The sequence below is a fragment of the Periplaneta americana genome, chromosome 14 (assembly GCF_040183065.1).
Source record: "Periplaneta americana isolate PAMFEO1 chromosome 14, P.americana_PAMFEO1_priV1, whole genome shotgun sequence".
Taxonomy (NCBI): domain Eukaryota; kingdom Metazoa; phylum Arthropoda; class Insecta; order Blattodea; family Blattidae; genus Periplaneta; species Periplaneta americana.
In genome coordinates this window covers 114,865,225-114,872,192 of record NC_091130.1, presented here as the reverse complement: position 1 = coordinate 114,872,192, position 6,968 = coordinate 114,865,225, and positions in this window count along the sequence as shown.

Sequence of the window (6,968 nt, the reverse complement as noted above, 5' to 3'; positions counted from 1 at the left end):
ATACTTCCGTTAGGTGATCAATAGGGAAGCACTAGACTGTGTAAGAGCGTAGCCCATATGGTTGGATGCCGAGTTGTTATCCAGCTAACCTGAGTTCGAATCTTAACTGGTTCTATATTTTTTTTCTTTTAATAATGATTAATATTGTGATCACAGTTATCTATTTATATACCTATATCATATTTCTCAATGTATTGAATGCTTCATCATGTTTCAAACAAATTACTAATTAACATTGTATTGTAAAGGATAAACAATGAAATACTGCTCACGTAGGAAGGTGAGATGTGTCTGGTGTCTGTTCTATTTCTGTAGCAGCTATTCCATTTCATTTTGTACCCGATTCATTATGATGTCATAAAAACACACAAAACATACATATTTCCTGCACCGTGCACAGCAAATCAAAGAAGGTTGTCCACAGTCACACACATTTTTCCGCACTTTGCTGCGAAACAGATATCCTTCACATTCACAAACACTTCTCGTTCGTTTATTAATTTTGATGCATACCACGCATATTTCAACATGGCTTTGAATATAGGAGCTGACAACTTAAAGTGAATTAAAATAATAATAATAATAATAATAATAATAATAATAATAATAATAATAATAATAATAATAATAATAATAATAATAATAATAATATCAAGCTTTAAAAAATGAGAAGACATTAGAATTCGAACCCGGGTTGCCTGTATGACAACTCAGCATCCAACAACATGAGCTACACCCTTACACAGTATAATGCTTCCCTATTAGGCACCTAACGGAAGTATGTCACAAACAATAGCCAATATTTCCAAAACGAGGGGTCATTAGCCACCTATACCAAGTATGACTTTTAACATGTATCTTGTACTTTCATGTCACAAAATCTGATTTAATTCGGTGATATACACAGCCTGTCCTCTCCTTGTCAGTTTACTCAGATATCTCCATTTCTGACTTCTGGGACCAAAACTCAATCCGAATGGTGTTGGAGTCATAGTTCTTACCACATTTTTCATTGAATCGATATTAGGCTGTGACATGATTTTATTATAACATTCATAATTCATTCTGTAATTCAATATGTTTTGAAGTCTTTACCTCGCATATTTAATTATTGAAAATTCTACTATGGATTTCATCGTCTGTTAGAACTTTTCGGCAGCATCTGAAATTTGCTTCTCAAAGTCCGTTGCTCCCAATAAGCCAGGATTGCTGCGTAAGCATGCTCGAAGGTAAGATGTGTAAATACATGCACACGCTCTCTGTAGCCTATCTTAAACAGGTTTTGGTTTACTCCAAGTTCTTTCTTATAGCAAGTTTATCTTCAGATATTCATTGCAAGCGTAATCCAACAATATCTGTAGGACATTATCGCCATCACGGTAATCAATAATTCCATATACAACCATAAGTTTAACAGTCATAAGTACCATCAAAATCACTATTACTACTATCACAACCACTGTCACTACGATCACAATCAGTACTACTAACGTGGTAATCATTACTACAACCATCAAGATTAATAACACAGCCATCACTGTCAAAATAATCACAATCACTACCAATACCATCAAAATTGCCATCACAAACACTACCACTAATATCAAAATCACAATCACTAACACAACCATCATAGTCCTACCACTATCGTCACAATCACTATCACTACCACCACAATAACTACATCTACAATCACAATCATAACTACTATCACTACCATCACAATTACTGTCACAACAATCACAATTACTGTCACAACAATCACAATCACTACCACTACTATCACAATTACTACCACTAATATCGTTACTATCACAATCACTATCACTATAATCAGTCACTACAATTATAATCATAGTCACTACCATTATAATCACAGTCACTACCATTATAATCAGTCACTACCAATATAATCACAGTCACTACCAATATAATCACAGTCACTACAATTATAATCAGTCACTACTACTACAATTACAGTCGCTACCAATATCATCACATTCAATGCCACACCACTACCACCACAATCACTGTCACTACAATCACAATCACTGTCATCATAATCATTACCATCACCATCACTGTCATAACAATCGCAATCACTACCACTACTATCACAATCACTACCACTAATATCAAAATTACTATCGCTACTATAACAATCACTACCATCACAGTCACTACCACTATCACCACAACCACTATTACTACAATCGTAATCATTACCATCGTCATCACAATCACAATAACTACTATTACCATCACAATCACTACCAATAATATCAAAATTACTATCACTACTATCGCAATCACTAACACAACCATCACAGTCACTACCACTGTCATCACAATCACTATCACCGCCATCACAATCGGTTACTACAATCACAATCACTACTACTACAATTACAAAATTACTATTACAACCATCAAAATCAATATCGCTACTACCATCACAATCAGTACAACAGTGGACAGGGCAAGAGTTCCAGGCAGTGGATCCCAAAGTGTGAGTCGCCACCTCCTAGAAAGTCGCGTGAAGTGTTGAGGGAGGTCACGAGTTCATTCACGAAATAAAAGAATAAGCGTTCTGTTAATAGATACTTTTTTATTTCTATTTTGTCGTGTTTTGGGTGGTATTCACCGGTTTTGTGTACGGTTATCGTTGTTTTCAATTTTACAGACATTTGTAATTATCGAAGTACTGTTGTGGGGGTTGCAAACAAATATCTCGCGCGAAAATGGATCGAGCATTCAAAACGTTTTGTAATCACTGGTTTATGCAAAGAATATAGCCTGTTATATATCATATATAGACAGCGGAAAAAAGTCAAAAGTTACGTTTACGGTTTACAAACACTGTACGTAGGTTATAGACTATGGTATGAGGTGTGCACGCATCTCAAGTAGCTACAACACGGTACCGTCCGCAGAGAGCACCACGCGAACACCGAAAACAACTGCCACTCTGCGTTCTCAGTCAGTCCGTATGTGGACAGAGAACATTGAGATAAGTAAACATATTCCTCATTTGTGTTCAGTGAAGTGATCGTAATGCCCAAGACTGATGTTAAAAACATAGAGTGTATTCTTTAATATAAGAATATGGTGTCGACATTTTTAGTAGTGATACTGGTGAAACAATTAAGTGTCGGTTATGTATGTGTGCATTAAAAAATATAACAAAACAATCGATAGAACATCAATGTAATACACAGAAACACATGAAAAATGTTGCTCGTATGTTAGAAGAAAATAAGGGTTCAAGTTCAAATTCTGCCCCAAATATGAAATATGACTTTTGCCAGGATTTGTGTCGAATGATGATAAGTTGCAATATTCCATTCAAAACGTTGAACAATCCTCACTTTAAAGGGTTTATAAAAAAAAAGTACACAAAATATGTCATTACAATAGTTATATCAGCGTACAACCAATATTCAGTGATTATTCCGTGTGTCAATTTACATTTCCCCCTGCCTATACCCGCACGCCGCGCCTTTAGTGTACCTACTGTGCTTACGTAAACAACAACTCTGACGAGACAAATTAGTCGTGTTGTAGTTACCTTCATATTCGAATGACTTTTTTCCGCTGTCTAATCATGCGTATTTATACACACAAATCTAGGGTAAAGTTGCCTATTTCCGTGGTACTCCTAATCTTGTGATACTTTTTAAAAATTGTCAGTCAAAGCTTTGCCATTCGACCATAGCGCCAGACATCTTTCTCGAAAGAGTGCATATTTCGTCTACTTTTGAGACATATTTGAACTTCATAGCAAGATACCCAATCCCGTGACATTCAGTGAAAAAAACCTAGCACGAAATTAGGAGTATCACGGAATTAGGCAACTTTACCCTGTATGTCCAGGAATGTTTTAGATGAGCGTCTAGATCAGGCCTGCACAAGGTTTGCGCTCTCCGAGCCGGCTCACAGCTCATGAGCGGAATACGGATATTACCTGCGCTCTGTTATGAGGGTGGACTGAAAGAAGGGGTGATCTCGTACAAAATGTACTCAAAAGAAAGTACTATTACGAGTGCTTATGAAATAAATTCCCGTTCAGTGTTTGCAAAACTATCTTGGACTGTTATTAATTAATAAAGAAATATTTATTTTACAGAAGTAATTCTATAGCTACTTAAATGTACAATATCATTTTGTTATATTTTTATTTATCAGTACATCAAAACGAGGTTTTATGCTGTAGGCAGCTGAAAGGAACAATAGCCTACTGATCATAATGAAACATCAGTTACAGATGTTCGATGTCTGCCTTTATTAAAGTTGATTATAGAAAACAGTTGCTCACAAATATAAATGTTGAGCCAAACATAGCGATCATTTTCAAAGCCAGCCTGTGTAGTCGGGGATATTATTGCTAATGTTTAGTCTTGTAAAACGCAACCAGGCTAGTAGTATTATTCAAACGATCTTTAGCTCTTAGGTCACATTGAAGATCAATAAGTTCGAGCTGTAAATCGTTAAATGTTATGTTTCGTCTTTTAGATTCCTCCATACTATACTGTAGCAGTAGGTAAGCAACGTGAAACAGTTACTGAGAATAGGCCAACACACTGCACTCCACTAGATAGCTGAGTGGTCGTTTCCCTCTCCTCTACCTATAGCAAGTCTGTCATTCTGACGTATCTTCCTCCCCGTTTCGGCGAGCGGTAAACACCGCTCTCCCGCTCCGAAAGAGCGCGCGCGCTCGTTGAGCGCTGTTTGTGCAGGCCTGGTCTAGATTTTTGTTGTAGAAGGAATACAACATTAGCCTACTGAAAACAGGATTCTGAAATTCTGTACTGTAATATCTTACAAACAAGAAACTCATAGTTTTCGTAAATTTGATGATAATGCTACTGTGGAAGAGTTCTGGCTACTTATTATGTTAAGAGATGGGATCTGTAATAAGCGAAACATTATTCTGAAATATTACATAATAGCCTATATTAATGCGAGCGATTTTCATAAAATTTAAGGGCTCAGAGTCATAGTGGGCCAAGCACCATTTATTAAAAAAGGAGAAAGCAAGGGTTAAAGTTAAGTGAATACCATAGTTTAATAAAGATCGTCATATCATTTAGTTTTAATGCGTATACTTTATATTACTTGCTATATGGTTCCATTGAATTATGGTAATAACTTCATTTTAACCTTGTTTTCTACGGTTATAGTAAATGGCGCTTGGCCCACTATGGTTCTGAACCCTTCAATTATTAGTAATAATTGAACATTCTACAATAGTGTCATATATATCCCAATTGGCTATAGTAATACACAATATCATCAAATACCTGTTTACTCAAAATATGCTGTAAATAGTGAATAATTTTCACTATACCGGCACCCTTTTTCATGTGACTTAGTTTATGGAGTTCGCGGCTTTTTAGCAGTCCAGAACAACACAAGCTAATCGCGCATAAGCAACGTTGCTTGCAAGACACACGAAGATGAGTACGGGGATAAGGATGAGGATGAGAGAGGAAAGGAGGAGAAATGTATGAAACAATTAACCCATCAAACTATCTGGAGTTGGGATTTGTATCTGAAGTACAGTCCGCGTCACCGTTTTTGACGTGTGAAATAAGTAACGGGAACGTTAAGTGCTGGTGTCTTACCTTTCGTAGTCAGTCTGACAACAGTGTTTGGCAAATGGCTGATGTGACGTGTATAGGAAGTGGCACCATTCTCAGCCTCACTAGCAACATGCTCACAACTGAGCACTGTACTCTAGGACACACGCCAAAAACGCTGGCGCCAGCTGTAAGTCACACGAGGATATGCAAAAGGAATGGACTGAGGAAGAAGTCCACCGCTGTGGAGGAACGGTTATCATACCGGGTCGTGAAACGAGCGGGCACGGGTTAAAATCCTGGTTGGAGCAAGTTATCTGGTTGAGGTTTTTTCCGGGATTTTCCCTCAACAAAAGCTGAGTAACTTACTGCTCTGGATCCTGGACTCTTTTCGCTAGCGTTACCACCTTCATCTCATTCAGACGCTAGATGACCATATCAGTTCAAAATAACCAATTAAAAAAAAAAAAGAAAAAGGAAATAGAGATAAATAAAATAGGGAGGAGGAAAATATTTTGAAAATCGAATACAGGGTGTTAAAAAAAGTATCCAATATTTTAGGAGGTGATAGTATGCATCAAAACAAGAAAAACATGGGTCCTACAACACATAATATCTGAGATCTGAATACTTGTTCATAGGAGGTGCTCAATGTGACGTCCATTTATGACAATGCATTTTTATGTCCTACAATACAGTAGGCTACCAGATAATCATACCGTAGGTGACACTCTGGCATGGAATACTGATACGTCGCAAAAAAGTTTTGTTGCGGATACGAGCCGGGTTCAGCAGAGATGGTGTTGTGAATTTTCGTAATCAGCATGTGTGGGCTGATGAAAATTCCCATACAGTTGTAGAAACAAGGCATCAGCACCGATTCTCAATCAACTTATGGACAGGCGTTCTTGGCGATAGATTAAGAGCCATACGTGCTACCACAGAGATTAACTGGGGCTCGTTATGATGACTTTCTTATTAAAGTATTGCCTATCTTGCTGGAGTATGTGCCATGTCAGTAAAGACTACAGATGTGGTTCATGCATGATGGCACACCAGCACATTTTTCCGCAATGAGCGTGAACACCTGACGCTGACATTTCAGGACCGCTGGATTGATTGGGGAGGTCCCACACCTTGGCCTGCTCGTTCCTCAAATTTAAATCCCCCTAGACTTTTGGTTATCAAGAACAACCAGGTCAATTTCAAAGAGTGCGTGATTCCTTACGCCGAAGGGCAGAGGAATGCATTGCCATGAATGGATGTCACTTGAGCACCTCCTATGATCAAGTGTTCAGATCTCAGAAAGTATGTGTTGTAGAACCCATGTTTATTAGATAGGCCTATTATTTTCTTGTTTTGATGCATACTATCACCTCCTAAAATATT